Source organism: Engystomops pustulosus, chromosome 9 (genome assembly GCF_040894005.1).
Source record: "Engystomops pustulosus chromosome 9, aEngPut4.maternal, whole genome shotgun sequence".
NCBI lineage: Eukaryota > Metazoa > Chordata > Amphibia > Anura > Leptodactylidae > Engystomops > Engystomops pustulosus.
Window position 1 is genome coordinate 64,322,694 of NC_092419.1, and position 18,555 is coordinate 64,341,248.

At 45.0% G+C, this 18,555-nt stretch overlaps 6 pseudogenes; all 6 read left to right on the forward strand.

Annotated features, from left to right (window-relative positions):
• Positions 1-13: 13 nt before the first annotated feature.
• On the forward strand, positions 14-132 carry LOC140097676 (5S ribosomal RNA; annotated as a pseudogene).
• A 258-nt stretch (positions 133-390) lies between these two features.
• Positions 391-509, forward strand: LOC140092166 (5S ribosomal RNA; annotated as a pseudogene).
• Positions 510-768: 259 nt separating this feature from the next.
• Positions 769-887, forward strand: LOC140088970 (5S ribosomal RNA; annotated as a pseudogene).
• Positions 888-1,145: 258 nt separating this feature from the next.
• LOC140091044 (5S ribosomal RNA) lies at positions 1,146-1,264 on the forward strand (annotated as a pseudogene).
• A 635-nt stretch (positions 1,265-1,899) lies between these two features.
• LOC140093781 (5S ribosomal RNA) lies at positions 1,900-2,018 on the forward strand (annotated as a pseudogene).
• Positions 2,019-17,932: 15,914 nt separating this feature from the next.
• Positions 17,933-18,050, forward strand: LOC140096735 (5S ribosomal RNA; annotated as a pseudogene).
• Positions 18,051-18,555: the final 505 nt, after the last annotated feature.

Sequence of the window (18,555 nt, forward strand, 5' to 3'; positions counted from 1 at the left end):
TTGAACAGCTCCTGTCAACGGCCATTCTAAGCTGAATGTGCCTGCTCTCGTCAGATCACAGCAGCAATGCAGCGTAAGGCTTGGCAAGTACCAGCATGGGAGACTGGCTGGGAATTCCAAGTTCTGTTGACCTTTTTGAACCTGAAAATGTGTTAATTTCTCTATGAGATAGCAAAAGAAGGTTCAAATTGAACAGCTGCTGTCAACTGCCATTCTAAGCTGAATGTGCGTGCTCTTGTCAGATTGCAGCAGCGATTCAGCTTAAGGCTTGGCAAGTACCAGCAAGGGAAACTGGCTGGGAATCCCAAGTTCTGTTGACCTTTTTGAACCTGAAAATTGTGTTAGTTTCTCTATGAGATAGTAGAAGAAGGTTCAAATTGAACATCTGCAGTCAACTGCCATTCTAAGCTGAATGTGCCTGCTCTCGTCAGATCGCAGCAGCAATGCAGCTTAAGGCTTGGCAAGTACCAGCATGGGAGACTGGCTGGGAATCCCAAGTTCCGTTGACCTTTTTGAACCTGAAAATTGTTTTAGTTTCTCTATGAGATAGTAAAAGAAGGTTCAAATTGAACAGCTGCTGTCAACGGCCATTCTAAGCTGAATGTGCCTGCTCTCGTCAGATCGCAGCAGCAATGCAGCTTAAGGCTTGGCAAGTACCAGCATGGGAGACTGGGTAGGAATCCCAAGATCCGTTGACCTTTTTGAACCTTAAAATTGAGTTATTTTCTCTATGAGATAGTAAAAGAAGGTTCAAATTGAACAGCTGCTGTCAACGGCCATTCTAAGCTGAATGTGCCTGCTCTTGTCAGATCGCAGCAGCAATGCAGCTTAAGGCTTGGCAAGTACCAGCATGGGAGACTGGCTGGGAATCCCAAGTTCCGTTGACCTTTTTGAACCTGAAAATGTGTTAGTTTCTCTATGAGATAGTAAAAGAAGGTTCAAATTGAACAGCTGCTGTCAACGGCCATTCTAAGCTGAATGTGCCTGCTCTCGTCAGATCGCAGCAGCAATGCAGCTTAAGGCTTGGCAAGTACCAGCATGGGAGACTGGGTAGGAATCCCAAGATCCGTTGACCTTTTTGAACCTTAAAATTGAGTTATTTTCTCTATGAGATAGTAAAAGAAGGTTCAAATTGAACAGCTGCTGTCAACGGCCATTCTAAGCTGAATGTGCCTGCTCTTGTCAGATCGCAGCAGCAATGCAGCTTAAGGCTTGGCAAGTACCAGCATGGGAGACTGGCTGGGAATCCCAAGTTCTGTTGACCTTTTTGAACCTGAAAATGTGTTAGTTTCTCTATGAGATAGTAAAAGAAGGTTCAAATTGAACAGCTGCTGTCAACGGCCATTCTAAGCTGAATGTGCCTGCTCTCGTCAGATCGCAGCAGCAATGCAGCTTAAGGCTTGGCAAGTACCAGCATGGGAGACTGGCTGGGAATTCCAAGTTCCGTTGACCTTTTTGAACCTGAAAATGTGTTAGTTTCTCTATGAGATAGTAAAAGAACGTTCAAATTGAACAGCTGCTGTCAACGGCCATTCTAAGCTGAATGTGCCTGCTCTCGTCAGATCGCAGCAGCAATGCAGCTTAAGGCTTGGCAAGTACCAGCATGGGAGACTGGCTTGGAATCCCAAGTTTCGTTGACCTTTTTGAACCTGAAAATTGTGTTAGTTTCTCTATGAGATAGTAGAAGAAGGTTCAAATTGAACAGCTGCTTTCAACGGCCATTCTAAGCTGAATGTGCCTGCTCTTGTCAGATCGCAGCAGCGATGCAGCTTAAGGCTTGCCAAGTACCAGCATGGGAGACTGGCTTGGAATCCCAAGTTCTGGTGACCTTTTTGAACCTGAAAATTGTGTTAGTTTCTCTATGAGATAGCAAAAGAAGGTTCAAATTGAACAGCTGCTGTCAACGGCCATTCTAAGCTTAATGTGCCTGCTCTCGTCAGATCGCAGCAGCGATGCAGCTTAAGGCTTGGCAAGTACCAGCATGGGAGACTGGCTGGGAATCCCAAGTTCTGTTAACCTTTTTTAACCTGAAAATTGTGTTAGTTTCTCTATGAGATAGTAAAAGAAGGTTCAAATTGAACAGCTGCTGTCAACGGCCATTCTAAGCTGAATGTGCCTGCTCTCGTCAGATCGCAGCAGCAATGCAGCTTAAGGCTTGGCAAGTACCAGCATGGGAGACTGGCTGGGAATTCCAAGTTCCGTTGACCTTTTTGAACCTGAAAATGTGTTAGTTTCTCTATGAGATAGTAAAAGAAGGTTCAAATTGAACAGCTGCTGTCAACGGCCATTCTAAGCTGAATGTGCCTGCTCTCGTCAGATCACAGCAGCAATGCAGCTTAAGGCTTGGCAAGTACCAGCATGGGAGACTGGCTGGGAATCCCAAGTTCCGTTGACATTTTTGAACCTGAAAATTGTGTTAGTTTCTCTATGAGATAGCAAAAGAAGGTTCAAATTGAACAGCTGCTGTCAACGGCCATTCTAAGCTGAATGTGCCTGCTCTCGTCAGATCGCAGCAGCAATGCAGCGTAAGGCTTGGCAAGTACCAGCATGGGAGACTGGCTGGGAATTCCAAGTTCCGTTGACCTTTTTGAACCTGAAAATGTGTTAGTTTCTCTATGAGATAGTAAAAGAAGGTTCAAATTGAACAGCTGCTGTCGACGGCTATTCTAAGCTGAATGTGCCTGCTCTCGTCAGATCGCAGCAGCAATGCAGCTTAAGGCTTGGCAAGTACCAGCATGGGAGACTGGCTGGGAATCCCAAGTTCCGTTGACCTTTTTGAACCTGAAAATTGTGTTAGTTTCTCTATGAGATAGTAAAAGAAGGTTCAAATTGAACAGCTGCTGTCAACGGCCATTCTAAGCTGAATGTGCCTGCTCTCGTCAGATCGCAGCAGCAATGCAGCTTAAGGCTTGGCAAGTACCAGCATGGGAGACTGGCTGGGAATCCCAAGTTCCGTTGACCTTTTTGAACCTGAAAATTGTGTTAGTTTCTCTATGAGATAGCAAAAGAAGGTTCAAATTGAACAGCTGCTGTCAACGGCCATTCTAAGCTGAATGTGCCTGCTCTCGTCAGATCGCAGCAGCAATGCAGCTTAAGGCTTGGCAAGTACCAGCATGGGAGACTGGCTGGGAATCCCAAGTTCTGTTGACCTTTTTGAACCTGAAAATTGTGTTAGTTTCTCTATGAGATAGTAAAAGAAGGTTCAAATTGAACAGCTGCTGTCAACGGCAATTCTAAGCTGAATGTGCCTGCTCTCGTCAGATTGCAGCAGCAATGCAGCTTAAGGCTTGGCAAGTACCAGCATGGGAGACTGGCTGGGAATCCCAAGTTCTGTTGACCTTTTTGAACCTGAAAATGTGTTAGTTTCTCTATGAGATAGTAAAAGAAGGTTCAAATTGAACAGCTGCTGTCAATGGCCATTCTAAGCTGAATTTGCCTGCTCTCGTCAGATCGCAGCAGCAATGCAACTTAAGGCTTGGCAAGTACCAGCATGGGAGACTGGCTGGGAATTCCAAGTTCCGTTGACATTTTTGAACCTGAAAATTGTGTTAGTTTCTCTATGAGATAGTAAAAGAAGGTTCAAATTGAACGGCTGCTGTCAACGGCAATTCTAAGCTGAATGTGCCTGCTCTCGTCAGATTGCAGCAGCAATGCAGCTTAAGGCTTGGCAAGTACCAGCATGGGAGACTGGCTGGGAATCCCAAGTTCTGTTGACCTTTTTGAACCTGAAAATGTGTTAGTTTCTCTATGAGATAGTAAAAGAAGGTTCAAATTGAACAGCTGCTGTCAACGGCCATTCTAAGCTGAATTTGCCTGCTCTCGTCAGATCGCAGCAGCAATGCAACTTAAGGCTTGGCAAGTACCAGCATGGGAGACTGGCTTGGAATCCCAAGTTCTGGTGACCTTTTTGAACCTGAAAATTGTGTTAGTTTCTATATGAGATAGTAGAAGAAGGTTCAAATTGAACAACTGCTGTTGATGGCCATTCTAAGCTGAATGTGCCTGCTCTCGTCAGATCACAGCAGCAATGCAGCTTAAGGCTTGGCAAGTACCAGCATGGGAGACTGGCTGGGAATCCCAAGTTCTGTTGACCTTTTTGAACCTGAAAATTGTGTTAGTTTCTCTATGAGATAGTAAAAGAAGGTTCAAATTGAACAGCTGCTGTCAACGGCCATTCTAAGCTGAATGTGCGTGCTCTTGTCAGATCGCAGCAGCGATGCAGCTTAAGGCTTGGCAAGTTCCAGCATGGGAGACTGGCTGGGAATCCCAAGTTCTGTTGACCTTTTTGAACTTGAAAATTGTTTTAGTTTCTCTATGAGATAGTAAAAGAAGGTTCAATTTGAAATGCTGCTGTCAACGGCCATTCTAAGCTGAATGTGCCTGCTCTTGTCAGATCGCAGCAGCAATGCAGCTTAAGGCTTGGCAAGTACCAGCATGGGAGACTGGCTGGGAATCCCAAGTTCCGTTGACCTTTTTGAACCTGAAAATTGTGTTAGTTTCTCTATGAGATAGTAAAAGAAGGTTCAAATTGAACAGCTGCTGTCAACGGCCATTCTAAGCTGAATGTGCGTGCTCTTGTCAGATCGCAGCAGCGATGCAGCTTAAGGCTTGGCAAGTACCAGCATGGGAGACTGGCTTGGAATCCCAAGTTCTGTTGACATTTTTGAACCTGAAAATTGTGTTAGTTTCTCTATGAGATAGTAAAAGAAGGTTCAAATTGAACAGCTGCTGTCAATGGCCATTCTAAGCTGAATGTGCCTGCTCTCGTCAGATCGCAGCAGCAATGCAGCTTAAGGCTTGGCAAGTACCAGCATGGGAGACTGGCTGGGAATCCCAAGTTCCGTTGACCTTTTTGAACCTGAAAATTGTGTTAGTTTCTGTATGAGATAGTAAAAGAAGGTTCAAATTGAAAAGCTGCTGTCAACGGCAATTCTAAGCTGAATGTGCGTGCTCTTGTCAGATCGCAGCAGTGATGCAGCTTAAGGCTTGGCAAGTACCAGCATGGGAGACTGGCTGGGAATCCCAAGTTCCGTTGACCTTTTTGAACCTGAAAATGTGTTAGTTTCTCTATGAGATAGTAAAAGAAGGTTCAAATTGAACAGCTGCTGTCTACGGCCATTCTAAGCTGAATGTGCCTGCTCTCGTCAGATCGCAGCAGCAATGCAGCTTAAGGCTTGGCAAGTACCAGCATGGGAGACTGGCTGGGAATCCCAAGTTCTGTTGACCTTTTTGAACCTGAAAATGTGTTAGTTTCTCTATGAGATAGTAAAAGAAGGTTCAAATTGAACAGCTGCTGTCAACGGCCATTCTAAGCTGAATGTGCGTGCTCTTGTCAGATCGCAGCAGCGATGCAGCTTAAGGCTTGGCAAGTACCAGCATGGGAGACTGGCTTGGAATCCCAAATTCTGGTGACCTTTTTGAACCTGAAAATTGTGTTAGTTTCTCTATGAGATAGCAAAAGAAGGTTCAAATTGAACAGCTGCTGTCAACGGCCATTCTAAGCTGAATGTGTGTGCTCTTGTCAGATCGCAGCAGCGATGCAGCTTAAGGCTTGGCAAGTTCCAGCATGGGAGACTGGCTGGGAATCCCAAGTTCTGTTGACCTTTTTGAACTTGAAAATTGTTTTAGTTTCTCTATGAGATAGTAAAAGAAGGTTCAATTTGAAATGCTGCTGTCAACGGCCGTTCTAAGCTGAATGTGCCTGCTCTTGTCAAATCGCAGCAGCAATGCAGCTTAAGGCTTGGCAAGTACCAGCATGGGAGACTGGCTGGGAATCCCAAGTTCCGTTGACCTTTTTGAACCTGAAAATTGTGTTAGTTTCTCTATGAGATAGTAAAAGAAGGTTCAAATTGAACAGCTGCTGTCAATGGCCATTCTAAGCTGAATGTGCCTGCTCTCGTCAGATCGCAGCAGCAATGCAGCTTAAGGCTTGGCAAGTACCAGCATGGGAGACTGGCTGGGAATCCCAAGTTCCGTTGACCTTTTTGAACCTGAAAATTGTGTTAGTTTCTGTATGAGATAGTAAAAGAAGGTTCAAATTGAAAAGCTGCTGTCAACGGCCATTCTAAGCTGAATGTGCCTCCTCTCGTCAGATCGCAGCAGCAATGCAGATTAAGGCTTGGCAAGTACCAGCATGGGAGACTGGCTGGGAATCCCAAGTTCCGTTGACCTTTTTTAACCTGAAAATTGTGTTAGTTTCTCTATGAGATAGCAAAAGAAGGTTCAAATTGAACAGCTGCTGTCAACGGCCATTCTAAGCTGAATGTGCCTGCTCTCGTCAGATCGCAGCAGCAATGCAGCTTAAGGCTTGGCAAGTACCAGCATGGGAGACTGGCTGGGAATCCCAAGTTCTGGTGACTTTTTTGAACCTGAAAATTGTGTTAGTTTCTCTATGAGATAGTAGAAGAAGGTTCAAATTGAACAGCTGCTGTCAGCGGCCATGCTAAGCTGAATGTGTGTGCTCTTGTCAGATCGCAGCAGCGATGAAGCTTAAGGCTTGGCAAGTACCAGCATGGGAGACTGGCTGGGAATCCCAAGTTCTGTTGACCTTTTTGAACCTGAAATTTGTGTTAGTTTCTCTATGAGATAGTAAAAGAAGGTTCAAATTGAACAGCTGCTGTCAATGGCCATTCTAAGCTGAATGTGCCTGCTCTCGTCAGATCGCAGCAGCGATGCAGCTTAAGGCTTGGCAAGTACCAGCATGGGAGACTGGCTGGGAATCCCAAGTTCTGTTGACCTTTTTGAACCTGAAAATTGTGTTAGTTTCTCTATGAGATAGTAAAAGAAGGTTCAAATTGAACAGCTGCTGTCAACGGCCATTCTAAGCTGAATGTGCGTGCTCTTGTCAGATCGCAGCAGCGGTGCAGCTTAAGGCTTGGCAAGTACAAGCATGGGAGACTGGCTGGGAATCCCAAGTTCTGTTGACGTTTTTGAACCAGAAAATTGTGTTAGTTTCTCTATGAGATAGTAAAAGAAGGTTCAAATTGAAAAGCTGCTGTCAACGGCCATTCTAAGCTGAATGTGCGTGCTCTTGTCAGATCGCAGCAGCGATGCAGCTTAAGGCTTGGCAAGTACCAGCATGGGAGACTGGCTGGGAATCCCAAGTTCTGGTGACCTTTTTGAACCTGAAAATTGTGTTAGTTTCTCTATGAGATAGTAGAAGAAGGTTCAAATTGAACTGCTGTCAACGGCCATTCTAAGCTGAATGTGTGTGCTCTTTTCAGATCGCAGCAGTGATGCAGCTTAAGGTTTGGCAAGTACCAGCATGGGAGACTGGCTGGGAATCCCAAGTTCTGTTGACCTTTTTGAACCTGAAAATTGTGTTAGTTTCTCTATGAGATAGTAAAAGAAGGTTCAAATTGAACAGCTGCTGTCAACGGCCATTCTAAGCTGAATGTGCCTGCTCTCGTCAGATCGCAGCAGCAATGCAGCTTAAGGCTTGGCAAGTACCAGCATGGGAGACTGGCTGGGAATTCCAAGTTCCGTTGACCTTTTTGAACCTGAAAATGTGTTATTTTCTCTATGAGATAGTAAAAGAAGGTTCAAATTAAACAGCTGCTGTCAACGGCCATTCTAAGCTGAATGTGCCTGCTCTCGTCAGATCACAGCAGCAATGCAGCGTAAGGCTTGGCAAGTACCAGCATGGGAGACTGGCTGGGAATTCCAAGTTCTGTTGACCTTTTTGAACCTGAAAATGTGTTAATTTCTCTATGAGATAGCAAAAGAAGGTTCAAATTGAACAGCTGCTGTCAACTGCCATTCTAAGCTGAATGTGTGTGCTCTTGTCAGATTGCAGCAGCGATTCAGCTTAAGGCTTGGCAAGTACCAGCAAGGGAAACTGGCTGGGAATCCCAAGTTCTGGTGACCTTTTTGAACCTGAAAATTGTGTTAGTTTCTCTATGAGATAGTAAAAGAACGTTCAAATTGAACAGCTGCTGTCAACGGCCATTCTAAGCTGAATGTGCCTGCTCTCGTCAGATCGCAGCAGCAATGCAGCTTAAGGCTTGGCAAGTACCAGCATGGGAGACTGGCTGGGAATCCCAAGTTCCGTAGACCTTTTTGAACCTGAAAATTGTTTTAGTTTCTCTATGAGATAGTAAAAGAAGGTTCAAATTGAACAGCTGCTGTCAACGGCCATTCTAAGCTGAATGTGCCTGCTCTCGTCAGATCGCAGCAGCAATGCAGCTTAAGGCTTGGCAAGTACCAGCATGGGAGACTGGGTAGGAATCCCAAGATCCGTTGACCTTTTTGAACCTTAAAATTGAGTTATTTTCTCTATGAGATAGTAAAAGAAGGTTCAAATTGAACAGCTGCTGTCAACGGCCATTCTAAGCTGAATGTGCCTGCTCTTGTCAGATCGCAGCAGCAATGCAGCTTAAGGCTTGGCAAGTACCAGCATGGGAGACTGGCTGGGAATCCCAAGTTCCGTTGACCTTTTTGAACCTGAAAATGTGTTAGTTTCTCTATGAGATAGTAAAAGAAGGTTCAAATTGAACAGCTGCTGTCAACGGCCATTCTAAGCTGAATGTGCCTGCTCTCGTCAGATCGCAGCAGCAATGCAGCTTAAGGCTTGGCAAGTACCAGCATGGGAGACTGGGTAGGAATCCCAAGATCCTTTGACCTTTTTGAACCTTAAAATTGAGTTATTTTCTCTATGAGATAGTAAAAGAAGGTTCAAATTGAACAGCTGCTGTCAACGGCCATTCTAAGCTGAATGTGCCTGCTCTTGTCAGATCGCAGCAGCAATGCAGCTTAAGGCTTGGCAAGTACCAGCATGGGAGACTGGCTGGGAATCCCAAGTTCTGTTGACCTTTTTGAACCTGAAAATGTGTTAGTTTCTCTATGAGATAGTAAAAGAAGGTTCAAATTGAACAGCTGCTGTCAACGGCCATTCTAAGCTGAATGTGCCTGCTCTCGTCAGATCGCAGCAGCAATGCAGCTTAAGGCTTGGCAAGTACCAGCATGGGAGACTGGCTGGGAATTCCAAGTTCCGTTGACCTTTTTGAACCTGAAAATGTGTTAGTTTCTCTATGAGATAGTAAAAGAACGTTCAAATTGAACAGCTGCTGTCAACGGCCATTCTAAGCTGAATGTGCCTGCTCTCGTCAGATCGCAGCAGCAATGCAGCTTAAGGCTTGGCAAGTACCAGCATGGGAGACTGGCTTGGAATCCCAAGTTTCGTTGACCTTTTTGAACCTGAAAATTGTGTTAGTTTCTCTATGAGATAGTAAAAGAAGGTTCAAATTGAACAGCTGCTTTCAACGGCCATTCTAAGCTGAATGTGCCTGCTCTTGTCAGATCGCAGCAGCGATGCAGCTTAAGGCTTGCCAAGTACCAGCATGGGAGACTGGCTTGGAATCCCAAGTTCTGGTGACCTTTTTGAACCTGAAAATTGTGTTAGTTTCTCTATGAGATAGCAAAAGAAGGTTCAAATTGAACAGCTGCTGTCAACGGCCATTCTAAGCTGAATGTGCCTGCTCTCGTCAGATCGCAGCAGCAATGCAGCTTAAGGCTTGGCAAGTACCAGCATGGGAGACTGGCTGGGAATCCCAAGTTCTGTTGACCTTTTTGAACCTGAAAATTGTGTTAGTTTCTCTATGAGATAGTAAAAGAAGGTTCAAATTGAACAGCTGCTGTCAACGGCAATTCTAAGCTGAATGTGCCTGCTCTCGTCAGATCGCAGCAGCAATGCAGCTTAAGGCTTGGCAAGTACCAGCATGGGAGACTGGCTGGGAATCCCAAGTTCTGTTGACCTTTTTGAACCTGAAAATTGTGTTAGTTACTCTATGAGATAGTAAAAGAAGGTTCAAATTGAACAGCTGCTGTCAACGGCAATTCTAAGCTGAATGTGCCTGCTCTCGTCAGATTGCAGCAGCAATGCAGCTTAAGGCTTGGCAAGTACCAGCATGGGAGACTGGCTGGGAATCCCAAGTTCTGTTGACCTTTTTGAACCTGAAAATGTGTTAGTTTCTCTATGAGATAGTAAAAGAAGGTTCAAATTGAACAGCTGCTGTCAATGGCCATTCTAAGCTGAATTTGCCTGCTCTCGTCAGATCGCAGCAGCAATGCAACTTAAGGCTTGGCAAGTACCAGCATGGGAGACTGGCTGGGAATTCCAAGTTCCGTTGACCTTTTTGAACCTGAAAATTGTGTTAGTTTCTCTATGAGATAGTAAAAGAAGGTTCAAATTGAACAGCTGCTGTCAACGGCAATTCTAAGCTGAATGTGCCTGCTCTCGTCAGATTGCAGCAGCAATGCAGCTTAAGGCTTGGCAAGTACCAGCATGGGAGACTGGCTGGGAATCCCAAGTTCTGTTGACCTTTTTGAACCTGAAAATGTGTTAGTTTCTCTATGAGATAGTAAAAGAAGGTTCAAATTGAACAGCTGCTGTCAATGGCCATTCTAAGCTGAATGTGCCTGCTCTCGTCAGATCGCAGCAGCGATGCAGCTTAAGGCTTGGCAAGTACCAGCATGGGAGACTGGCTGGGAATCCCAAGTTCTGTTGACCTTTTTGAACCTGAAAATTGTGTTAGTTTCTCTATGAGATAGTAAAAGAAGGTTCAAATTGAACAGCTGCTGTCAACGGCCATTCTAAGCTGAATGTGCGTGCTCTTGTCAGATCGCAGCAGCGGTGCAGCTTAAGGCTTGGCAAGTACCAGCATGGGAGACTGGCTGGGAATCCCAATTTCTGTTGACGTTTTTGAACCAGAAAATTGTGTTAGTTTCTCTATGAGATAGTAAAAGAAGGTTCAAATTGAAAAGCTGCTGTCAACGGCCATTCTAAGCTGAATGTGCGTGCTCTTGTCAGATCGCAGCAGCGATGCAGCTTAAGGCTTGGCAAGTACCAGCATGGGAGACTGGCTGGGAATCCCAAGTTCTGGTGACCTTTTTGAACCTGAAAATTGTGTTAGTTTCTCTATGAGATAGTAGAAGAAGGTTCAAATTGAACTGCTGTCAACGGCCATTCTAAGCTGAATGTGTGTGCTCTTTTCAGATCGCAGCAGTGATGCAGCTTAAGGTTTGGCAAGTACCAGCATGGGAGACTGGCTGGGAATCCCAAGTTCTGTTGACCTTTTTGAACCTGAAAATTGTGTTAGTTTCTCTATGAGATAGTAAAAGAAGGTTCAAATTGAACAGCTGCTGTCAACGGCCATTCTAAGCTGAATGTGCCTGCTCTCGTCAGATCGCAGCAGCAATGCAGCTTAAGGCTTGGCAAGTACCAGCATGGGAGACTGGCTGGGAATTCCAAGTTCCGTTGACCTTTTTGAACCTGAAAATGTGTTATTTTCTCTATGAGATAGTAAAAGAAGGTTCAAATTAAACAGCTGCTGTCAACGGCCATTCTAAGCTGAATGTGCCTGCTCTCGTCAGATCACAGCAGCAATGCAGCGTAAGGCTTGGCAAGTACCAGCATGGGAGACTGGCTGGGAATTCCAAGTTCTGTTGACCTTTTTGAACCTGAAAATGTGTTAATTTCTCTATGAGATAGCAAAAGAAGGTTCAAATTGAACAGCTGCTGTCAACTGCCATTCTAAGCTGAATGTGTGTGCTCTTGTCAGATTGCAGCAGCGATTCAGCTTAAGGCTTGGCAAGTACCAGCAAGGGAAACTGGCTGGGAATCCCAAGTTCTGGTGACCTTTTTGAACCTGAAAATTGTGTTAGTTTCTCTATGAGATAGTAGAAGAAGGTTCAAATTGAACAGCTGCAGTCAACTGCCATTCTAAGCTGAATGTGCCTGCTCTCGTCAGATCGCAGCAGCAATGCAGCTTAAGGCTTGGCAAGTACCAGCATGGGAGACTGGCTGGGAATCCCAAGTTCCGTTGACCTTTTTGAACCTGAAAATTGTTTTAGTTTCTCTATGAGATAGTAAAAGAAGGTTCAAATTGAACAGCTGCTGTCAACGGCCATTCTAAGCTGAATGTGCCTGCTCTCGTCAAATCGCAGCAGCAATGCAGCTTAAGGCTTGGCAAGTACCAGCATGGGAGACTGGGTAGGAATCCCAAGATCCGTTGACCTTTTTGAACCTTAAAATTGAGTTATTTTCTCTATGAGATAGTAAAAGAAGGTTCAAATTGAACAGCTGCTGTCAACGGCCATTCTAAGCTGAATGTGCCTGCTCTTGTCAGATCGCAGCAGCAATGCAGCTTAAGGCTTGGCAAGTACCAGCATGGGAGACTGGCTGGGAATCCCAAGTTCTGTTGACCTTTTTGAACCTGAAAATGTGTTAGTTTCTCTATGAGATAGTAAAAGAAGGTTCAAATTGAACAGCTGCTGTCAACGGCCATTCTAAGCTGAATGTGCCTGCTCTCGTCAGATCGCAGCAGCAATGCAGCTTAAGGCTTGGCAAGTACCAGCATGGGAGACTGGGTAGGAATCCCAAGATCCGTTGACCTTTTTGAACCTTAAAATTGAGTTATTTTCTCTATGAGATAGTAAAAGAAGGTTCAAATTGAACAGCTGCTGTCAACGGCCATTCTAAGCTGAATGTGCCTGCTCTTGTCAGATCGCAGCAGCAATGCAGCTTAAGGCTTGGCAAGTACCAGCATGGGAGACTGGCTGGGAATCCCAAGTTCTGTTGACCTTTTTGAACCTGAAAATGTGTTAGTTTCTCTATGAGATAGTAAAAGAAGGTTCAAATTGAACAGCTGCTGTCAACGGCCATTCTAAGCTGAATGTGCCTGCTCTCGTCAGATCGCAGCAGCAATGCAGCTTAAGGCTTGGCAAGTACCAGCATGGGAGACTGGCTGGGAATTCCAAGTTCCGTTGACCTTTTTGAACCTGAAAATGTGTTAGTTTCTCTATGAGATAGTAAAAGAACGTTCAAATTGAACAGCTGCTGTCAACGGCCATTCTAAGCTGAATGTGCCTGCTCTCGTCAGATCGCAGCAGCAATGCAGCTTAAGGCTTGGCAAGTACCAGCATGGGAGACTGGCTTGGAATCCAAAGTTTCGTTGACCTTTTTGAACCTGAAAATTGTGTTAGTTTCTCTATGAGATAGTAAAAGAAGGTTCAAATTGAACAGCTGCTTTCAACGGCCATTCTAAGCTGAATGTGCCTGCTCTTGTCAGATCGCAGCAGCGATGCAGCTTAAGGCTTGCCAAGTACCAGCATGGGAGACTGGCTTGGAATCCCAAGTTCTGGTGACCTTTTTGAACCTGAAAATTGTGTTAGTTTCTCTATGAGATAGCAAAAGAAGGTTCAAATTGAACAGCTGCTGTCAACGGCCATTCTAAGCTGAATGTGCCTGCTCTCGTCAGATCGCAGCAGCAATGCAGCTTCAGGCTTGGCAAGTACCAGCATGGGAGACTGGCTGGGAATCCCAAGTTCTGTTGACCTTTTTGAACCTGAAAATTGTGTTAGTTTCTCTATGAGATAGTAAAAGAAGGTTCAAATTGAACAGCTGCTGTCAACGGCAATTCTAAGCTGAATGTGCCTGCTCTCGTCAGATCGCAGCAGCAATGCAGCTTAAGGCTTGGCAAGTACCAGCATGGGAGACTGGCTGGGAATCCCAAGTTCTGTTGACCTTTTTGAACCTGAAAATGTGTTAGTTTCTCTATGAGATAGTAAAAGAAGGTTCAAATTGAACAGCTGCTGTCAATGGCCATTCTAAGCTGAATTTGCCTGCTCTCGTCAGATCGCAGCAGCAATGCAACTTAAGGCTTGGCAAGTACCAGCATGGGAGACTGGCTGGGAATTCCAAGTTCCGTTGACCTTTTTGAACCTGAAAATTGTGTTAGTTTCTCTATGAGATAGTAAAAGAAGGTTCAAATTGAACAGCTGCTGTCAACGGCAATTCTAAGCTGAATGTGCCTGCTCTCGTCAGATTGCAGCAGCAATGCAGCTTAAGGCTTGGCAAGTACCAGCATGGGAGACTGGCTGGGAATCCCAAGTTCTGTTGACCTTTTTGAACCTGAAAATGTGTTAGTTTCTCTATGAGATAGTAAAAGAAGGTTCAAATTGAACAGCTGCTGTCAACGGCCATTCTAAGCTGAATTTGCCTGCTCTCGTCAGATCGCAGCAGCAATGCAACTTAAGGCTTGGCAAGTACCAGCATGGGAGACTGGCTGGGAATTCCAAGTTCCGTTGACCTTTTTGAACCAGAAAATGTGTTAGTTTCTCTATGAGATAGTAAAAGAAGGTTCAAATTGAACAGCTGCTGTCAACGGCCATTCTAAGCTGAATGTGCCTGCTCTCGTCAGATCGCAGCAGCAATGCAGCTTAAGGCTTGGCAAGTACCAGCATGGGAGACTGGCTGGGAATCCCAAGTTCCGTTGACCTTTTTGAACCTGAAAATTGTGTTAGTTTCTCTATGAGATAGTAAAAGAAGGTTCAAATTGAACAGCTGCTGTCAACGGCCATTCTAAGCTGAATGTGCGTGCTCTTGTCAGATCGCAGCAGCGATGCAGCTTAAGGCTTGGCAAGTACCAGCATGGGAGACTGGCTTGGAATCCCAAATTCTGGTGACCTTTTTGAACCTGAAAATTGTGTTAGTTTCTCTATGAGATAGCAAAAGAAGGTTCAAATTGAACAGCTGCTGTCAACGGCCATTCTAAGCTGAATGTGCCTGCTCTCGTCAGATCGCAGCAGCAATGCAGCTTAAGGCTTGGCAAGTACCAGCATGGGAGACTGGCTGGGAATCCCAAGTTCTGTTGACCTTTTTGAACCTGAAAATTGTGTTAGTTTCTCTATGAGATAGTAAAAGAAGGTTCAAATTGAACAGCTGCTGTCAACGGCCATTCTAAGCTGAATGTGTGTGCTCTTGTCAGATCGCAGCAGCGATGCAGCTTAAGGCTTGGCAAGTTCCAGCATGGGAGACTGGCTGGGAATCCCAAGTTCTGTTGACCTTTTTGAACTTGAAAATTGTTTTAGTTTCTCTATGAGATAGTAAAAGAAGGTTCAATTTGAAATGCTGCTGTCAACGGCCATTCTAAGCTGAATGTGCCTGCTCTTGTCAGATCGCAGCAGCAATGCAGCTTAAGGCTTGGCAAGTACCAGCATGGGAGACTGGCTGGGAATCCCAAGTTCCGTTGACCTTTTTGAACCTGAAAATTGTGTTAGTTTCTCTATGAGATAGTAAAAGAAGGTTCAAATTGAACAGCTGCTGTCAATGGCCATTCTAAACTGAATGTGCCTGCTCTCGTCAGATCGCAGCAGCAATGCAGCTTAAGGCTTGGCAAGTACCAGCATGGGAGACTGGCTGGGAATCCCAAGTTCCGTTGACCTTTTTGAACCTGAAAATTGTGTTAGTTTCTGTATGAGATAGTAAAAGAAGGTTCAAATTGAAAAGCTGCTGTCAACGGCCATTCTAAGCTGAATGTGCCTCCTCTCGTCAGATCGCAGCAGCAATGCAGATTAAGGCTTGGCAAGTACCAGCATGGGAGACTGGCTGGGAATCCCAAGTTCCGTTGACCTTTTTTAACCTGAAAATTGTGTTAGTTTCTCTATGAGATAGCAAAAGAAGGTTCAAATTGAACAGCTGCTGTCAACGGCCATTCTAAGCTGAATGTGCCTGCTCTCGTCAGATCGCAGCAGCAATGCAGCTTAAGGCTTGGCAAGTACCAGCATGGGAGACTGGCTGGGAATCCCAAGTTCTGGTGACTTTTTTGAACCTGAAAATTGTGTTAGTTTCTCTATGAGATAGTAGAAGAAGGTTCAAATTGAACAGCTGCTGTCAGCGGCCATGCTAAGCTGAATGTGTGTGCTCTTGTCAGATCGCAGCAGCGATGAAGCTTAAGGCTTGGCAAGTACCAGCATGGGAGACTGGCTGGGAATCCCAAGTTCTGTTGACCTTTTTGAACCTGAAATTTGTGTTAGTTTCTCTATGAGATAGTAAAAGAAGGTTCAAATTGAACAGCTGCTGTCAATGGCCATTCTAAGCTGAATGTGCCTGCTCTCGTCAGATCGCAGCAGCGATGCAGCTTAAGGCTTGGCAAGTACCAGCATGGGAGACTGGCTGGGAATCCCAAGTTCTGTTGACCTTTTTGAACCTGAAAATTGTGTTAGTTTCTCTATGAGATAGTAAAAGAAGGTTCAAATTGAACAGCTGCTGTCAACGGCCATTCTAAGCTGAATGTGCGTGCTCTTGTCAGATCGCAGCAGCGGTGCAGCTTAAGGCTTGGCAAGTACCAGCATGGGAGACTGGCTGGGAATCCCAAGTTCTGTTGACGTTTTTGAACCAGAAAATTGTGTTAGTTTCTCTATGAGATAGTAAAAGAAGGTTCAAATTGAAAAGCTGCTGTCAACGGCCATTCTAAGCTGAATGTTCGTGCTCTTGTCAGATCGCAGCAGCGATGCAGCTTAAGGCTTGGCAAGTACCAGCATGGGAGACTGGCTGGGAATCCCAAGTTCTGGTGACCTTTTTGAACCTGAAAATTGTGTTAGTTTCTCTATGAGATAGTAGAAGAAGGTTCAAATTGAACTGCTATAAACGGCCATTCTAAGCTGAATGTGTGTGCTCTTTTCAGATCGCAGCAGTGATGCAGCTTAAGGTTTGGCAAGTACCAGCATGGGAGACTGGCTGGGAATCCCAAGTTCTGTTGACCTTTTTGAACCTGAAAATTGTGTTAGTTTCTCTATGAGATAGTAAAAGAAGGTTCAAATTGAACAGCTGCTGTCAACGGCAATTCTAAGCTGAATGTGCGTGCTCTTGTCAGATCGCAGCAGCAATGCAGCTTAAGGCTTGGCAAGTACCAGCATGGGAGTCTGGCTGGGAATCCTGTGTTCCGTTGACCTTTTTGAACCTGAAAATTGTGTTAGTTTCTCTATGAGATAGCAAAAGAAGGTTCAAATTGAACAGCTGCTGTCAACGGCCATTCTAAGCTGAATGTGCCTGCTCTCGTCAGATCGCAGCAGCAATGCAGCTGAAGGCTTGGCAAGTACCAGCATGGGAGACTGGCTGGGAATCCCAAGTTCTGTTAACCTTTTTTAACCTGAAAATTGTGTTAGTTTCTCTATGAGATAGTAAAAGAAGGTTCAAATTGAACAGCTGCTGTCAACGGCCATTCTAAGCTGAATGTGCCTGCTCTCGTCAGATCGCAGCAGCAATGCAGCTTAAGGCTTGGCAAGTACCAGCATGGGAGACTGGCTGGGAATTCCAAGTTCCGTTGACCTTTTTGAACCTGAAAATGTGTTATTTTCTCTATGAGATAGTAAAAGAAGGTTCAAATTGAACAGCTGCTGTCAACGGCCATTCTAAGCTGAATGTGCCTGCTCTCGTCAGATCACAGCAGCAATGCAGCGTAAGGCTTGGCAAGTACCAGCATGGGAGACTGGCTGGGAATTCCAAGTTCTGTTGACCTTTTTGAACCTGAAAATGTGTTAAATTCTCTATGAGATAGCAAAAGAAGGTTCAAATTGAACAGCTGCTGTCAACTGCCATTCTAAGCTGAATGTGCGGGCTCTTGTCAGATTGCAGCAGCGATTCAGCTTAAGGCTTGGCAAGTACCAGCAAGGGAAACTGGCTGGGAATCCCAAGTTCTGGTGACCTTTTTGAACCTGAAAATTGTGTTAGTTTCTCTATGAGATAGTAGAAGAAGGTTCAAATTGAACAGCTGCAGTCAACTGCCATTCTAAGCTGAATGTGCCTGCTCTCGTCAGATCGCAGCAGCAATGCAGCTTAAGGCTTGGCAAGTACCAGCATGGGAGACTGGCTGGGAATCCCAAGTTCCGTTGACCTTTTTGAACCTGAAAATTGTTTTAGTTTCTCTATGAGATAGTAAAAGAAGGTTCAAATTGAACAGCTGCTGTCAACGGCCATTCTAAGCTGAATGTGCCTGCTCTCGTCAGATCGCAGCAGCAATGCAGCTTAAGGCTTGGCAAGTACCAGCATGGGAGACTGGGTAGGAATCCCAAGATCCGTTGACCTTTTTGAACCTTAAAATTGAGTTATTTTCTCTATGAGATAGTAAAAGAAGGTTCAAATTGAACAGCTGCTGTCAACGGCCATTCTAAGCTGAATGTGCCTGCTCTCGTCAGATCGCAGCAGCAATGCAGCTTAAGGCTTGGCAAGTACCAGCATGGGAGACTGGCTGGGAATTCCAAGTACCGTTGACCTTTTTGAACCTGAAAATGTGTTAGTTTCTCTATGAGATAGTAAAAGAAGGTTCAAATTGAACAGCTGCTGTCAACGGCCATTCTAAGCTGAATGTGCCTGCTCTCGTCAGATCGCAGCAGCAATGCAGCTTAAGGCTTGGCAAGTACCAGCATGGGAGACTGGCTGGGAATCCCAAGTTCTGTTGACCTTTTTGAACCTGAAAATTGTGTTAGTTTCTCTATGAGATAGTAAAAGAAGGTTCAAATTGAACAGCTGCTGTCAACGGCAATTCTAAGCTGAATGTGCCTGCTCTCGTCAGATCGCAGCAGCAATGCAGCTTAAGGCTTGGCAAGTACCAGCATGGGAGACTGGCTGGGAATCCCAAGTTCTGTTGACCTTTTTGAACCTGAAAATTGTGTTAGTTACTCTATGAGATAGTAAAAGAAGGTTCAAATTGAACAGCTGCTGTCAACGGCAATTCTAAGCTGAATGTGCCTGCTCTCGTCAGATTGCAGCAGCAATGC